Source organism: Hypanus sabinus, chromosome 23, assembly GCF_030144855.1.
Source record: "Hypanus sabinus isolate sHypSab1 chromosome 23, sHypSab1.hap1, whole genome shotgun sequence".
NCBI lineage: Eukaryota > Metazoa > Chordata > Chondrichthyes > Myliobatiformes > Dasyatidae > Hypanus > Hypanus sabinus.
Genome location: NC_082728.1, coordinates 59657593 through 59676397, shown reverse-complemented (window position 1 = coordinate 59676397; position 18805 = coordinate 59657593). Strand labels below are relative to the sequence as shown.

The 18805-nt window shown below is 41.1% G+C and overlaps 1 long non-coding RNA gene and 1 other non-coding gene across 2 annotated transcripts; both read right to left on the bottom strand.

Moving 5' to 3' along the window:
• Nucleotides 1-223: 223 nt before the first annotated feature.
• On the bottom strand, nt 224-296 carry trnar-ucg (transfer RNA arginine (anticodon UCG)). Its single transcript has one exon. It is a non-coding gene; the product is annotated as a tRNA-Arg (tRNA).
• A 3540-nt stretch (nt 297-3836) lies between these two features.
• On the bottom strand, nt 3837-11957 carry LOC132380235 (uncharacterized). Its single transcript, XR_009507708.1, has 2 exons — nt 11820-11957; nt 3837-6133 (listed from the first exon to the last, which is right to left on the bottom strand). It is a non-coding gene; the product is annotated as an uncharacterized LOC132380235 (long non-coding RNA).
• Nucleotides 11958-18805: the final 6848 nt, after the last annotated feature.

Sequence of the window (18805 nt, the reverse complement as noted above, 5' to 3'; positions counted from 1 at the left end):
GGGTAGAGCAGAGGGTGGCAGATAATACAGACCGGAGCTTCACCCACTGCCCCACCACGGGGGAGGAGGGAAACCCAGTCCGGGACGGATACCCCGGAAAGGGGCGGAGAAACGCGCACTCACACGGCTCGTATCGTTTCTTCCCGAACAGTTTCCAACCTTTCATATACAATTAAATAAATTGGTTTGGGAAGAATGAAAGACAACTTTAAAACATAAAAGGCGACCACGAAGGGACTCGAACCCTCAATCTTCCGATCCGAAGTCGGACGCCTTATCCATTAGGCCACGCGGTCAGTGAGCTGTTGCTATGGGCTACCCAGCGGCAGTGGTGCCGGGAGGCTCGCAGACAGACACCAAACATCCGCTAATAAAAGCCCCGAAAATAGGGGTCAGGCAGAATCTGCGGACCTTCCGGATTCTGCCATTTAAAACCAACTTTCCCCAGGTCTGACCGAGATAGAAAACATACAGCACAGTACAAGCCCTTCAGCCCACAACGCTGTGCTGAACTGCTAGGCTTACCCATAGCCCTCTATTGTTCTAAGCTCCAAGTACCTGTCCAAAAGTTTCTTAAAAGACTATCGTATGTGCCTCCGCCACTGTCGCCGGCAGCCCATGCCACACACTCCCCACTCTCTGCGTCAAAAACTTACCCCTGATATCTCCTCTGTACCTACTTCCAAGCACCTTAAAATTATGCCCTCTCGTGCTAGCCATTTCTGAGCTAGAAAGATTTTTAAAATTAATTTTCATCAATACAAAAAGTACTGATTGTACTTTTTAAAAAATCCCTCATTATTAACCAGTGGGGAAACTGAGGTTCGTCTCCTTCACAGAGGCAGGCAAGATCACCTGTGATTTGTTTAATAATTTATTGAATGGATGGTTTAGGAACCTACTCATTGGCTTTGACCTCCACTGGACAAATGATATGGGGGGGGGGGTGAATAAATTGGTTTATTCAGAGTGCAGTAGATTGAAATGGAATTCATTAACTGTGGGACTGTTGGGACAGGATCAGACACCTTCAACATGGAACTGGTAGGTATTCGAATCTGAATCAGAATTTGGTTTATTATCACCGACATATATAGTGACATTGATTAACTGAGTGGCAGCTTATAAATGATAATATATAATAAGCCAATTACAGTAAGTATATATATGTATATTAAGTAGTTAAATTAAAATAGTGTAAAAATGTTAGTGTTCATGGGTTCAATGTCCGTTTAGGAATCGGATGGCAGAAGGGAAGACAAAAAATGAAGTAAAACAACCAGAATTAAAATTAAATAGATGGGAAACTCAACAGAAGTCCTGACGAAGGGTCTCGGCCAGAAATGTTGACTGCTCATTTCAACGGATGCTGCCCGACCTGCTGAGTTCATCCAGCTTGTTTGTACATGTTGCTTTGACCCCAGCATCTGCAGTGTACTCTGTGTTTACAAAAGTCATCCGTATGGAGAGAAACAGAGATAAACGTCAAAAACCCAACAGCCGACCCCCACACCCCTTCAATTTCTAGTTTTTTTGTAACATCTCGACCTTACGTCGGTGGCTCTGAAGGGCAGCACTGAGGTGGAAGTGGTAGATTAAAAATACAAAAGGAACAAAATCCAGAGAAATGGCCTCTGCCAGAGACAGATTTCACACTACTACTCAATTGTCCAAATTCATTCCTGGGCAGACCTAGAAAAAGCAGACAGGTAAGGTTAATGGTTTTTAACATTAGTTAGATGGTTAGGCAGTTGTTTTTGATAGCACTAGTTAATGTGACTAGAATGCCACTAGTTAAGGCATACGATGTTTTGGCCTTCATCAATTGCGGGATTGAGTTTAAGAGCCCAAGGTAATGTTGCAGCTATATAGGACCCCACCTGGTACTATGCTCAATTCTAGTCACCTCACTGCAGGAAGGATATGAAAACCATAGAAAGGGTGCAGAGGAGATTTACAAGGCTGTTGCCTGGATTGGGGAGCATGCCTTATGAGAACAGGTTGAGTGAATTCAGCCTTTTCTCCTTGGAGCAATGGAGGATGAGAGGTGACCTGATAGAGGTGTATAAGATGATGAGAGGCATTGATCATGTGGATAATCAGTCTTTTTTCCCAGGGCTGAAATGGCTAGCGTGAGAGGGTAGAGTTTTAAGGTGCTTAAGGTAGTTTCTATGTTTCTCTATGTTCTAAAAGTAGCCAAGGCACTCAATATAGTCTCACTGGGAACTTTAATGCTTATCCCCCAGAACTCATACTGATGGAATAAGATATGCTAAGATCTAAAATGATCTACAACAATGCAACAACAAAATAACACAGTGGTTTTAGATGGTGGATAATGTTACTGTTCAAAGGACCCAGATTGTCAATGGACAAAAGCCAACATGCAGGTGACGATTAGGAAGGTAAAGAGTGTGTTAGAAGAATGAGAGGTAATCGATTGGAAATTTGCAGCATTTTTACAGGACTTACACACAAAAGGAAGACAGTCATGGAGGGAAATGAACAATTGACATTTTGGGCCAAAACCCTTAGTCAGGACTGGAAAGAAGAGGGCAGAAGCTAGGATAAAAAAGGTAAGGGAAGTGAGCAGTGAGTGTGAATCATGTGAAACTGGGAGGTGATAAGTGGAAATGGAAGAGGAAGATGATGAAATCTGATAGGAGTGGACAGTGGACCACAGAATAAAGGAAAAGTAGTGTAAACCAGAGAAAGGAGGAAGACTGTGTGTGTGATGTAGATTGTGAGGGTAGGGGATGGGAAAGCGAATGGGTAATGTGGCCAGAGATAAAATAAAATGGGGGAAGAACAACAGAGGGGGTGGTTACCAGGAGTTAGAGAAATCAGTGTTGATGCCATCAGATTGGAGACTACTCAGACAGAATATGAACAACACACACAAAATGCTGGTGGAACACAGCAGGCCAGGCAGCATCTACAGGGAGAAGCACTGTCAACGTTTCGGGCCGAGACCCTTTGTCAGGACAAAACTATGAGCTGTTGTTCCTCTTGGTGGCCTCCAACCTGAGGGGGCAGGCAATATAATACTGAGACGGGAAGAAACCTTCACACAGAGGGTGATTAATCTACTACGCAGCCTATTTCAATGTCCAGAAAGACCTGGACACTTTTCAAGCATGGGCTGATAAATGACATTTCCAGCAAACAGTCTACCCTTGACATTCGGAATCAGGTTTAATATCACTGGGATATGCCATGAAATTTGTTGTTATGCAGCAGCGGTGCATTGCAATACAGAATAAAATCTGTGAATTACAGTGAGAAGCTGTTTCTGAATCGTTGTGTGTGTGCCTTCCGGCTCCTGTACCTCCTCCATGATGGTAGCAATGAGAAGAGGACACATCCAGGGTGATGGGGGTCCTTAATGAGGCATTGCTCCTTGAAGGTGTTCTGGATGCTGGGGAGGTTAGTGCCCATGATGGAGCTGACTGGGTTTACAACATTCTGCAACTTATTTCAATCAGTGCCATCCTCCCCCCACATCAGACAGTGATACAACTAGTTAGAATGCTCTCCATGGTACACCTGTAGAAATTTGTGAGTCAATGGCCCAACCACCAAGTCCCTCCATAAACATCCTCTCTTTCAATATTTTATTAATATTACATAAATTGCATGAATACAAGTATAAAATTCATAAGGATACAAGTAATACAAATTACACTACATTTAAATCACAGTAATATGATCACAGTATCTCATATTCCAAATCAATCATGTAGAAAAAAAGATTGAATTATGAAGTGGAATGAAATAAAATAATTGTATTTTATTGAAAGAGATCTACCCCCACTACCACAATCAGCTGGTTGGTGAAAAAAATACCATACCATATAACATTATAATAATAATGGCTCAGATCCATACTTTAATAACAGTTCAAAGATTATGAAAATAACTCAGAAAGGGTCCCCATAACTTTAGAAAATCATGTTTAGAATCAGAAATCGAACAACGAATCTTCTCTAGATCAAGGCACAACATAATTTCAGATAGTTATTGAACATGAGTGGGTGAGGCAGCCTCCTTCCCCTTGAGCAAGATCGCCCTCCTGGCCATAAGAGACAGAAAGGCCAATACCGGCAAATTAAATGGCTTCAGTTTTGTAATACCATCCTCAACATTACCAAACATGGCAGTCAAGGGATTGGGCTTAAAAGTAACATTGAAAAGTACAGAAAAAGTTTGAAATACATCTTTCCAGAATTTTTCAAGGTTTGGACATGTCCAAAACATGAATTAGTGTGGCCACTCCATTAGTGCATCTATCACAGTAGGGGGAAATATCGGCAAAGAAACGAGAGAGCTTGTCTTTAGACATATGAACTCTATGTACCACTTTGAATTGTAATAAAGAATGACAAGCATATAATGATAAAGAATAAATCAATTTTAAAATACTCTTCCAGCTCTCTTCAGATATGAACATCTGTAAATCCTTTTCCCAGTCTCCTTTAATTTTATCTAAAGAGGCATTTTTCAGTCACAACAGCAGACCATAAATGTAAGATATTGAACCGTTGTCTAAGGGTTTCAGATTAAAAATTGTATCTATTAAATTCTTATCTGGACTTGTAGGAAATGTATGTAGTTGGGATCTTAAAAAATCTGTAATCTGTAAGTATCGAAAAAAAAGAATTAGAATTTTGTTTAAAGTTGCACTAAAGAGGAGAGATTCCCTCCATCAAACAAATCCTGAAATCATTTAATACCCAATCTATCCAATTCTTTAAAAGGTAGATCAATTAAAGATGGTTTAAAAAACAATTAGAAAACATGGGACCCGAGAGGGAGAATCTCCATAAACCAAAATGTTTTCTAAATTGTAACCAAATCCTTAAAGCATGTTTGACCACCACATTGTCAGTTAGTTTATTTTAAGATAAAGGAAGCAAGGATCCAAGTAAAGTAATAATGGAAAATTTTGTAATAGAGTTGACTTCCAAAGGAACCCATATAGGGCATTTCTCATGGTTAATGTAATATCCAGAATTTAATATTTTGTATATTAACTACCCAATAATATAATCTAATTTTGGATAAGGCAAAGCCTCCGTTCTATTTGGCTTTTTGAAGATGAGCTTTATTTATTCGAGGTTTTTTATTCTTCCATATATGGGAAGAAAGAATTGAATCCAAAGAGTCAAAAAAAATTTAGGAATAAAAACAGGCACAGCTTGAAAAAGGTATATAAATTTAGGTAAGATATTCATTTTAGTAGAATTAATTCGGGATCAGTGATGAAGAGGCCACCAATTAGAAAATGTTTTTTAACGTAATTCATTAAAGTTAAAAAATTTTCCTTGAATAAATCTTTATAATTTTTAGTAATTGTTACTCCTAAATATGTAAATTGTTTTCTTAAAATTTTAAAAGGAAGGTTAATATCAGTTGGTATTAAGTTATTTAAAGGAAACAGTTCACTCTTATGTAAATTTAATTTATATCCTGAGAACTGACTAAAATTAGTCAGTAGACGGAAAACAAATAGTAAAGAGATTGCAACATTAGATATAAAAAGCACTAAGTCATCAGCATAGAGCGACACTTTATGGATAGTACCTCTCCTTAAAATACCAGTAATCTCTTTAGACTCTCGAAAAGCAATTACTAAGGGTTCTAATACCAAATCAAAAAGCAGAGGGCTAGTTCCACGTTGGAGTTTAAAGGGTTTAAAATTCTGAAGATTAGTAAGCAGAGGGAAATAAATAAAGTAATTTAATCCAATGAATAAAATTAAGTCCAAAATTAAATTTTTCTAAGGATGTAAAAAGATAATTCCATTCAACTCTGTCAAAGGCCTTCACTGCATCCACAGATATCACACGTTCCAATATTTCCTTAGATGGAGAATGCATAACATTTAACAAACACCATATATTAAAATGGGAATATCAATTTTTAATAAATCCTGTCTGATCATCCGAAACTATAGAAGCTATAATATTTTCAAGTCTGTGAGCCAACACTTTAGATAAAATTTTAGTATCAAAATTGAGTAAATAGATAGGTCTATACGAAGAGTATTCAGTAGGATTCTTATTCTTTTTGAGAATGAGCGAAATGGAAGCTTCGTGAAAAGACTGCGGTAATCTTCCTACCTTGAAGGAATCTGTAAGGGAAGAACATAAGTGTGGTATAAGCAAGGAGGAAAAAGCCTTATAAAACTTTCCAGAGAATCCATCAGGTCCTGCGGATTTCCCAGAATGCAATTCTCGAATAGCCTGAGCGGTTTCCTCCTGGGAAATGGATAGATCCAATTGCCTACGATCATCTATCGAAAGTTTAGGAATACTTAATTGATCTAAAGAATTATTCATTGCAATATTATCATTAACAGAGTCAGACCTTTAACAGTATGGGAGTCCCAATCAATGTTTGGAAAATTAAAATCCCCTACAATCACAACTTTCTGTTTCCTGCAGTTGTCTGTTATCTCTCTGCAGATCTGCTCCTCCAATTCTCGCTGACTATTGGGTGGTCTATAATACAACCCCATCAATGTGGTCATACCTTTCCTGTTTCTCAGCTCCACTCATATGGCCTCAGTAGACAAGCCCTCTAATCTGTCCTGCCGAAGCACTGCTGTAATATTTTCCCTGACTAGCAAAGCCACCCCCACCCTTCATCCCTCTGCCTCTATCACGTCTGAAACATCGGAACCCTGGAACATTGAGCTGCCAGTCCTGCCACTCCTGTAGCCAAGTTTCAGTAATGGCTACAATGCCATAATTCCACGTGTCAATCCATGCCCTCAGCTCGTCTCCCTTTCTCACAATATTCCTCGCACACACTAGACATCTCTTCCAATGTGTTTCCTTCAAAAAAGAGTAATTTGATTCTTCATAAATTTTAAAAAGTCCTTATCAGATAACAGAGTTAAATTAAATTGCCAAAATCTACTCATAGGGATAGGACTAGGAAGATTTAGAGATAAAAGTACAAGAGAGTGGTCAGAAATAGCAATCTCTTTATATTAGATCGATCGAATCAATGGAATCATTCGACTGTCAATAAAAAAATAATAAATCCTGGTATAAGAATGATAGACATGAGAGAAAAAGGAATACTCCCTGTCCGTCGGATGAAGAAAACGTTAGGTATCTACTATACCACATTTAATTAGAAAGGATTGGATAAACAAATCTGATTTATTAAGTGTGGCTGGTATGACAGATGAGCGATCTAATACTAGATCTAACCAGCAGTTACAATCTCCTCCCTTTACAAGAGAGTAAGTACAGAAATCTGGCAAAAATGAAAACAGATGTTCAAAAAATCTTGGATCGTCTATGTTGGGGGCATATACAGTAGCAAAATCAATCATTTTATTGTCTAGACTCCCTGATACAATAACAAATTGACCATTTGAATCCTAAACAACTTTATGCTGAACAAAGGAAACTGTATTATCTACAAAAATCAAAACTCCACATGATTTTGTATTAAACGAAGAATGGAATTGCATACCCTTGCATTGAGTAAAAAAATGTAAACTATCACAGCTGCATACGTGAGTTTCTTGTAAGAAAATAATGGGTGCTTCTAATTTATTAATATAAGCAAACACCTTGTTTTGTTTAATGGGGTGATTCAGCTCTTTCACGTTCAAATTAAAGTTAATATTTCGAACCATTTTAAATACAAATCATCATGTAATTAAAAGATCTGGCCATAAGTTATTAAAACTTATTAAGGTAAGGTAGTCAAACAGGCAATCATATAATCAACCCAATGCAGCTCCCAGAAAGAAACAGACCCTAGCCCCTCCCCCTCCCCCTCCCAAAGCCATAAGGCTGACCAACAGGCAATCAGCGATTGTCAGACAATCAGACACTTCCCTCCCGTAAAAATCCTGTTGACAGAAACTCCGATCCTTCAAGGCCAATAATGTCCCTACCAAGACACAACATAAAAAGAAAGATAACTCAGTATTCAAAAATATAAAAGGGTCGATTTAAACAAAATCAAAGAAAACTATTATTAAAATAAAGCCTCAAAAAGGGATATGATAAAAATATAACAAAAGAGAGTATATGAACAGCCAAAATGTAAGCTTATTGAAACCTTATTTCAAATTCATATTAACAGAAGAAAAAATGGATCAAATATGAAATATAAGTTTTAGACTTCGGCCTTCAGAAACCCTTTTTGCGTCTTCAACCGACTTTATTCTTCTTTGCAATCCGTTCTTTAAAAAGATACTCAGATGGGCGGGGAACCAGAGGGATGGTTTAAATCCTTTATTGTAAAGTTCCAAAATAACTTCTTTATATTTCATACGTTCGGCCATAACTTCAGGCGCATAGTCTTCCACAAATCTGACCTTGTAACCATGGAAATCAATCATTCCTAGTCGACAGGTATGGTGAATTAAAAGGTCTTTAATACGAAATTCATGAAAACTTAGAATGACCAACCTGGGTCTCGCTGCCGATTACAATGGCTTCAAAGTCTGCGAGCGATATTCTCGATCGAGCTTTGGCTCATGAGTGAATAAAACAGGGAATAACTGTTTCAGAAAGTTTTCAAAGAACTTCGTAGGGTCAGCGCCTTCAATTGATTCTTCAAGACCCAGAATTCGCAAGTTATTTTTCCTGTTTCTATTTTCTAGACTGATAATCCTTTTCATCATTTTTTCATTGGATAAACTCTTTGTAGAATTTAATTGTATCTTCAACATCCTCTTCAAGTGACACCAGCTTTGCAGTATTTTTAAAAAATCATCCATAAAAAGCTTCTGACCCTGCCTCTCACAGATCGGTTGTGACACAATGGAGAGGAAGCCGATTTTGCTAACAACACAAAAATTCAGCCTGAAACCTCGACTGTACCTTCATAAATACTGCCTGACTTCCTCCAGCATCTTATGTGTATTGCTTGAGATTGCTAGCATTTGCAGAATCTCCCGTGAGGCAGGTTTGTCTTTCAGATTGGGCTGTTTCCACGACTCTACAATTTATTGTGGTCTTGAGCAGTGCAGTTGCCAAGCAGTCAGGGTGTGCACTGGCAACATCTCACACTTATCTGTGTTAACTCCAGCTGCCACTTCTCAGCCCAGTTTTGAATCTTATCAATGTCCCGCTGTAACCGCTGACAGCCCTCCACAGTATCCACAACACCCCCAACCTTTGAGTCGTCAGCAAACTTACTAACCCATCTCTCCACTTCTTCATCCATGACATTTATAAAAATCACAAAGAGCAAGGGTCCCAGAATAGACCTCCATGCAGAATATGACCCGTGTACAACCACTGTTTGCCTTCTGTGGGCAAGCCAGTTCTGGATCCACAAATCAATGTCCCCTTGGATCCCATGCCTCCCTACTTTCTTAATAAGCCTTGCATATGGGGTATCTTATCAAATGCCTTGCTGAAATCCATATGCACAACATCTACTGCTCTTCCTTCATCAATGTGTTTAGTCACATCCTCAAAAAATTCACTCAGGCTCGTAAGGCACAACCTGCCCTTTACAAGGCCATGCTGACTATTCCTAATCATATTATACCTCTCCAAATGTTCATAAATCCTTCCTCTCAGGATCTTCTCCATCAACTTACCAACCATTGAAGTAAGATTCACTGGTCTATAATTTCTTGTGCTATCACTACTCTCTTTCTTGAATAAAGGAACAACATCCGCAACTCTCCAATCCTCCGGAACCTCTCCCGTCCCCATTGATGATGCAAAAATCATCACCTGAGGCTCAGCAATCTCCTCCCTCGCCTCTCACAGTACCCTGGGGTACATCTCATCCAGTCCCAGTGACTTATCCAAGTTGATGCTTTCCAAAGCCTCCAGCACATCCTCTTTCTTAATATCTACATGCTCAACCTTTTCAGTCAGCAGTTAGTTATCCCTACAATTGCCAAGATCCTTTTCTATTGTGAATACTGAAGCAAAGTACTCATTAAGTACCTCTGCTATCTCCTCTGGTTCCATAGACACTTCTCCATTGTCACACTTAATTGGTCCTATTCTCTCATGTCTTATCCTCTTGCTCTTCACATACCTGTAGAATGCCTTGGGGTTTTCCTTAATCCTGTCCGCAAGGCCTTCTCATGGCCCCTTCTGGCTCTCCTAATTTCTTTCTTAAAATCCTTCCTGCTGGCCTTATAATCTTCTAGTTCTCTATCACTGGCTAGTTTTTTGAACCTTTCGTAAGCTCTTATTTTCTTCTTGACTAGATTTACAACAGCCTTTGTACACCATGGTTCCTCTATCCTACCATCCTTTCCCTGTCTTATTGGAACGTACCTATGCAAAACTCCAGGCAAATATCCCCTTAACATTTTTTCTTCTATACATTTCCCTGAGAACATCTGTTCCCAATTTATGCTTCAAGTTCCTGCCCTACAGCTTCATATTTCTTCTTACTCCAGTTAAATGTTTCCCTAACTTGTCTGTTCCTATCTTTCTCTGATGCTATGGTAAAGGAGATAGAATTGTAATCACTATCTCCAAAATGCTCCAACACTGAGAGATCTGACACCTGACCAGGTTCATTTCCCAATTCCAGATCAAGTACAGCCTCTCCTCTTATAGGCTTATCTACATATTGCATCAAGAAACCTTGAACACATCTAACAAACTCCACCCCATCTAAACCCCTTGCCCTAGGGACATGCCAATCAATAACTGGAAAATTAAAATCTCCCTATTATTAACAACCCTATTATTATTACACCTTTCCAAAATCTGTCTCCTTATCTGCTCCTCAATATCCCTGTTACTATTGGGTGGTCTATAAAAAACATCCAGTAGAATTATTGACCCCTTCCTGTTCCTCACTTCCACCCACAGAGACTCCGTAGACAATCCCTCCATGATTTTCTCCTTTTCTGCAGCCGTGACACTATCTCTGATCAACAGTGCCATGCTCCCACCTCTTTTGCCTCCCTCCCTGTCCTTTCTGAAACATCTAAAGCAACCATTCCTGCCTCTGAGCCATTCAAGACTCTATAATGACTACAACATCATAGATCCAAGTACTGATCTACACTCTAAACTCATCTGCTTTGTTCATAATACTCCTTGCATTAAAATAGACACATCTCAAACCGTCAGTCTGAGCACGTCCCCTCTCTATTACTTGCCTATCCTTCTTCACACAGAGTCTCCAAGTTTTCTCCAAGTTTGTGAACCAACCGCCTCTTCCTACATCTGTTCAGTTTGGTTCCCACCCCCCAACAATCCTAGTTTAAACTCTCTCAAGTAGCCTTAGCAAACCTCCCTGCCAGGATATTGGTCCCCTGGGATTTGATTGCACCCAGTCCTTTTTGTACAGGTCACTCCTGCCTCAAAAGAGGTCCCAATGATCCAATAATCTGAATCCCTGCCCCCTGCTCTAATCCCTCAGCCATGCATTTATCCTCCACCTCACTCTATTCCTATACTCACTGTCACGTGGCACAGGCAGTAATCCTGAGGCTACTACCTTTGTGGTCCTGCTTCTCAACTTCCTTCCTAACTCCCTCAAGAGTTTATTCATTGGAATTCTGACTGAGCATCAGAGGCTCGGCCAAGGAACACAGCGTGATGAATCATTCTTTAAACAAAGACCCTACAATAAGCGCTAACTGTGAGTCCTCTTTAAATAATCACAGTATGCAGAAAGTTCGATACTCTCCACTGTGCATCTATAGAAATTCAAGGAAGGTTGAGATGACATGCTGAATCTGCTCACACTTCTAAGACAGTACAGGTACTGCCATGGCCTATTTTTAATGGTACTCATGTGCTGGACCCAGGGCATGTCCTCTGAATGATAATGCCACAAAATTTAAAATTACCCACCCTCTCCACCTCCGATCCATTGAAGAGGACTGGCTCATGAACCTCCAGTTTCTTCCTCCTGTAGGCTATAATCAGCTCTCTGGTTTTGCTGACGTCGAGTGAATGGTTGTTTTGTGGTACCGTTCAAGCAGATTCTCAATCTCCCTCCATTATGTTGATTCGTCACCACCTTTTATTCGGCCAACAACAGTGGTGTCCCCAGTAAACCTGAGCATGGCATTGACTTAAGCCGGACAGCACGAGTATCAGCCGTGTAGAACACAAGCACACAGCCTTGTGGTACATCGCTGACCATCAACGACATAATGTTTTCATCAATGATAAGTGTTGGTCGTTCCAGTGAAGGAGCCTCCATTCCGGAGTTTTACACTCCGCCCCCGGGTGATCCAGCCCGGGTTTGTGGTGTGGCCGGCCTGCGGAGCGCGGCCGCCATGAAGCCGTTCTCCAGGCGCTCGGCGAAGCCGCTGCTGTTCGGGGCGGTGGCGACGGTGCTGGCGGTCGGCTTCGTCTACAGGTGAGGCGGCGGCATCGCGCGTCCCGCTCGGTGCCAGGCGGCCCTGCCGGGAGGAGGCCGCACAGCGATGGCGCCGGGTCCCTCCCTCGGTCGCTGTGACCTCCGGTGGCGAGAAGACCAAATCGTTTAGGTATTCTCTGGTCGAGTCCTTGTTCAACCAACTCTTGTACTCAACCCTCTCGCAATAAAGATCAACTGTTGTTTCAGTACATCGTATACAATGACATCCAGGTCATTTTAAATGCCGGTGCTTTCTAATCCATCACGCAAACAATACTCAGCCTTTCTGTTTGCATGTAGCCCAGAAGACTCCCTGGTATCATCAACAGTCTGGGAAGGACTCTCAGAGTCTGTGAGAGACAGGGCCACGTGGACAACAAAAAGCGACACAGCAGTCAGCTCTTCCGTGGACATAGGTTTTCAGCTTGCCAGAATTGCAAGCCTACCAGGTCTCTAAACTTTTGTCCCCAACCCCAGTCCCTGCAGGCTGCACGCCAGCTCACTTTCCTGATCGTAACCAGCCTGCTGACTATCTTTCTGAACCGTATCTTGATTCTGGCCACAAACTATCAATCTGTTGGTATTTTCACCATATGACAGCACATTAAATGCTATCTGCCATGTCATAGCAGGTAGGATTCACTGACCTCACAGGAGAGGGCTCTGGAGGAACTTGCTGTAGTCATGCTCCCAGTAGTGCACCTTGGATCCTACATGGATCAACAAATTTTAGATCAGCGGATCTCAAGGACTTAGTGTGTAACTTTTGATCCCTTTAGCTAAATCAATATAGAATGTGATTGAGGTCTAAAGACTGATCTTGTGGTATCCCATTAGACACAGCCTGCTATCCTGAGGACATTTTTATTCTATTCTGTTTTCTTTTTGTTAACCAATTCTCAGCTCCCTCACCCTATGTGCTCTGTGTCAGCAATCTCCCATTTAAGGCTTTATAAAAGCCTTCTAAAAATTGAAATACTTCACCCCTACCCAATTATCTACTGTATTAGATACATTCCCAAATAACTATTAGATTAGTCATTATTTCCCTTTCAAAATCCAAATTGACTGCTCCATCACGTTAATTTCTAGGTGTCTTGATATCATATCTCTATCAGCATTTTTCCCACTACTGATGTTGTTAACTGGTCAGGAGTTCCCTGCACTCTCTCTTCCTCCTTTCTTAGAGGGGGCAGGCACATCTCATTCTTCAGTCTGCAGGAACAATTCCAGAATCTATAGAATTTTGATCTATGATGCTCTCTTCTTCCAAAAAGTTTGGGAATACCAATTTTTAGACTCATTAATCTTTCTGCAGGTATTTCTTTACTAATTTGTTTTACCTGGTATTTTTGATGAGGTTTCAAGGTACTTGGACTAATGATAAAATAAGTCAAAGTCAGTATGGTTTCTGTAAAGGGAAATCCTGCCTAACAGATTTTCGGAAGGCGTTTGATAAGGTGCCACACGAGGCTGCTTAACAAAACAAAATCCTATGAAGTTACAGGAAAAATACTGGCATGGATTGAAGAATGGCTGACAGGCAGGAGGGGGCAGCAAGTGGGAATGAAAGGGGCCTTTTCTGGTTGGCTGCTGGTGACTAGCAGTGTTCCTCAGGGGTCTGTATTGGGACCACTACTTTTCAGATTGTTTGTCAATGATTTGGTTAATGGAATTGATGGCTCTGTGGCAAAGTTTGCTGATGATATGTGGAGAGGGTAGGTAGTGCTGAGGAAGCAATACAATTGCAGCAGGACTTAGACAAATTGGAAGAATGGGCAAAAAAGTGGCAGATGGAATACAATGTTGGGAAATGTATGATGATGCGTTTTGGTAAAAGGAACAATAGTGCCGGTTATTTTCTAAATGGGGAGAAGGTTCAAACATCAGAAATGCAGAGGGACTTAGGTATCCACATGTACGACTCCCAGAAGGTTAACTTGCAGGTTGAGTCTGTGGTAAAGAAGGCAAATGCAGTGTTGGCATTATTTCGAGGGGAATAGAATATAAAAGCAAGGAGATAATGCTGAGCCTTTATAAGACACTAGTCAGGCCGCACTTGGAGTGTTGACAAGTTTTGGGCCTCATCTCAGAAAGGATGTGTTGTCATTGGAGAGAGTTCAGAGGAGGTTCACAAGGAAGATTCCAGGAATGAAGGGGTTAACATATGAAGAGCGTTTGGCGGCTTTGGGCCTGTAATCACTGGAATTTAGAAGAATCCGGGGGGGGGGTGGAGGGGAGAGATCTCATTGAGATCTACCAATTGTTGAAAGGACTAGATAGGGTGGATGTGGAGAGGGTGTTTCTTACGATGGGGTATCCAGAACTAGAGGGCACAGCCTCAAAATTGAAGGATGACCCTTTAGAACATAGCACCTTCATTCCATCTGCAACAGGCAGGATTTTTTTGTGGCCAACTATTTTAATTCTACCTCCCATTTCCATTCTGACTCTGACATGTCAGTCACGATGAGGTCACTCTCAGGTGGGAGGAGCAACACCTGATTTTCTGTCTGGGTAGCCTCCAACCTGAAGCCATGAATGTTTACTTCTCTGACTACCAGTAATTTCTCATATTAGCCCTTCTCTCATTTTCCATTCCCCATTCTGGCTTCTTGACACCTGCCCATTCCCTTTCTCTCATGGTCTGCTCTCTTCTTTCCAGATTCCTTCTTGTTCAACCCTACATTTTCCACCTCTCACCTCCCAGCTTCTCACTTCATCCACCTCCCTTCCCCACCCACCTATCACCTGCCAGTTTATACTTCTTCCCTCCCCCCATCTTCTTATTCTACCTTCCTTTTCAGTCCTGGGGAAAGGTCTCGGCCTAAAACATTGACAGATTATTCCCCTCCATAGACGCTGCCTGACCTGCTGAGTTCCTCCAGCATTTCGTGTGTTGCACGTATTCTGCTTGCTTTCTTTCTTTATCACTTTCTTGGCGTCCTTTACTGAATTATAAAAATATTCTCAGTCCTCAAGTTTACTCCTATTTCTGTCAATTTCTAACCACCTGTCTTAATGCTGTTTAGTATCCCCTGTAATCCAAGGTTGCATCACCTTTTTCATTGTCTTTTACTCTGAATATCTGCTGCAAGTCATGATTTTTTTGCATTAGATCCTAGCCTGTACCCTTCAGTGTAGTATCCATTCTACCACAACAATTCTGCCCCTCGTACCTGTGGAGATTGAGAACTCTGTTACCTAGCTTTCTAATCTGAAAGCCTTGATTCTATTATGGTCACTCTTTCTAGAGGCCTCTTTACAATAATATTATTTTATAACCCTATCACATTGCACTGTACCTCTTGTTTCCTTATTGGGAAATCCATTCCATATAGATGCTATTAATTTATCCTCTACCATTACTAGTACCAATTTGATTTGTTGATTAAAGTCCTCCATGATTACTGCATTACTCTTTTCATGGACCTCTGCTATCCCTATTTATACTGTCATTGATTACATCTGCCAATAGATAACTCTCAGCAATGTTCTCTGCCCCAGATTCAACGCACCATCCAAACCATTCCTAATTCTCTACCAGAACCTGCCAACCCAAGGTCGTGTTGAGCTTCTGTATTGATCTCATCTCCTATTATCTGTGTTCTCTATTCTGCCTGCCTTTCCCAAGTACGCTGGTGAGTAGGAATCATGCTTTGACAGCTGGAAGATGCTTGAGAGTGGACCCTGGGGTCAGGTTCCTGCCAGCCCGGAGTGATCATTGGCCCAGTCTCAGCAGGGTTTTCTGTCTTCAACAGGCGCAGCTTCTTCCCTGACATTGAAGAGATCCGAGCTAGAGAGCAGCAGAAATACAGTGAGAAGCTGCAGCTGGTTCTCGAGCGAAGGGAGAGGCAGCTACTGGAAATAGAGCAGAAGAAATCAGCCCGGTGAACTTGGGAAAGAGCTGAACAACATGCTCTAGGAGACTGCAACCAGGCACCTGAATCCGACCATTAAAACTAAAAGGAAAATGTGTACTGAATCAAAATACTTTTACTGAAATTTGCCTTAAAGAATCACACCAAGTAGTCTGATATGTTTCTACATTGTACACTATATGCTGTAATAAATCATTTCTTAATATCATTTTAACATTGGAGTTTGGATTGTCATATTTAACACAAACGAACTTCCCTACTTATTCTGCACTATAGAAAGAATCCAGCATCACCCAGTGTAAAACCACAATGACTTGAACTAAGATATTTAAACCAGGAGATTACAGGTCTAATCTCTTATTCTTAAACATAGGGAAGAGACAATCATGGATCCAAATTCAGCAATGTATCATGTAACTGATCAATGCAATGATAATCAATGCAAAGATGGTTGAAAATTCTTCAGCTTGTCTTTTGCCACTTGTACTGGGTTATCCATTGACGAGGGTAGTGAAAATGATTCCTTCTCCCATTAATTTCCTGCCACTGGACATAGCAGTTCTGATCGGAACCTTCTACCAACAGGGTGGATGCATGACCTGCAGAACAATGCCTTTCACAGCTAAATCAGTTTGGTGATGCCAATCTTTGTGATGGACATTGTATTTCCCAACCTGTTTGTTTTGCAACCCCCCCCCCCCCCCCATCCTCCATGGTTCTTCCCAGTTATGTTCAACACGGACGTGCACTGATTCATCATCTGAGGGAAGACAGTTGGGTGGCAATCCTCAGGTTTCCTTTTGTTTAAGCTGCTGTAATGAGGCTTAAATGTCCAGACCCAATGTCAGAGATACTTCCTGACTGAAAATGATTGTACCATCATCTCCAGTGGGCTCATTTTAGTGTAACGAGACTTACTTATCTATCAGATCCATCTTGTTGGTGGCTGAAAGGTATGATGCAGTTTGTCACTCGACTTTCTAGTTGTATAGCACCCAATTTTGACACCAGTTCCCAACTTTTAAGTTAGTTATTAAAAGGAGTTTCACAAATAAAGGCACAACCATTGGAGAAGGAATTATAAGTAGGGACAATCAAGAAGTGTAGAGCAGCAGATATCTCAGATACATAATCTGGAAGGAGTCAGGTCACAAGAAGATACAAAATTGTTGAAAGAATCTTTTAATTTAGCTATGGTTTAATTGGGATCATATTATCTTGATATAGGTGGAGGCATTTTACCTATGTTGGCTCTTAGGGCAATCTCATCAATCACATTGCCACATTTATTTCTCTGTAACTTATTCTTCCTCGTGTTTGCCACTGTTTTCCTTACCACCCACTTACAGAAGGGGTAATTAACAGTTGCATATGTTTTGGACACAGGAGGAAAACTGAGGGCTGAAGGAAACCCACATGGCGACAGGGAGAAAGTGCAGACTCCACACTAAGTACTGTAGGCCAGGATTGAATTCAGACCTGAGTCACGAAGCACAGCTCTACTGATCCATTGTTTCCCGAGCTGATGGATGGAGCAACAGATATTTGGATGTCAAGCTTCAGAACAGAAGAATAAGAAAGTTGGAGAGTGTTTTCGTTTAGTAGTTAAGGAGGTAATCTAGCTTTGGATGATTTCAGTTACAATTGTGTTGAGGCAGGACTGAATTAAAAAGTAATCTGTCTTGTTGATGGCCCAAATTTGTGGTTACATGCTTTGATATTATGTTAACAGTTGGCAGAGTTTGAGATGTAATGGAGGAAGGAGTTGGTGCCTAGGAAATGAAGTCCGTTTCAGCAACAAAACACAACTTTAATCTGCCCAACATTTACTGGGAGAAAATTTGTTGAGAAAGATGATGATGGAATTGCATGGTGTTCGAGTGAGGTCAGTGTATGTCTCCCCTGTACAATGTCCCTGTGTTATAGTGATAGATGCTTACATTCCTCAGTGCTGTGCATACACTGATTAATACGTTGAGTTACCTTGTGTTATACTGCGGTAGTAAAATCAGATTACAGTAACAATTGTTACTGTACCACTAGATCCTCAGCAGTTGAATACATTCAAGACAGATGGTATCCAAAAGACTGGGCCGGGAACTGGATAGAGAACCGAACTGACCATGTATTTAGTCCTGAAGAAGTCCTCCATACATATTTCTTATGTACTTACTATTCTTACTGACTTACTGGCACTCAGGGCAGTGATGAGGGTCCTCCATCTCTGTCTGTATAGAAGGATTCTTCATTGCTGTTTCTCTAACAGCTGTTTTTTGGCAAGTCAGGATTGTTAGTCCTGAGCTGAACCCCCAAACCTGGAGGACTGGTCAGCCACTGTCTTCAACCCTTTGACCTGTTTGCCATGGGTAATCCAAGAGCCAAAACATAAAGCCCTGACCCAGCCAGCACAGCTCTCCAGGTCATTGAGGCACCAAACCCTATGATAAGGTTGTGGCCCTCTTGGAGGCAACTATTCTCCAAACTTACTGTTAAAGATGGTCTTGTCTCTAGCAACCTGAGATTTGGAACAACACCACTAATACGTTGGCACTTTGCCATTTGAAATGAATAGAAAGAGAACAGCACCACAC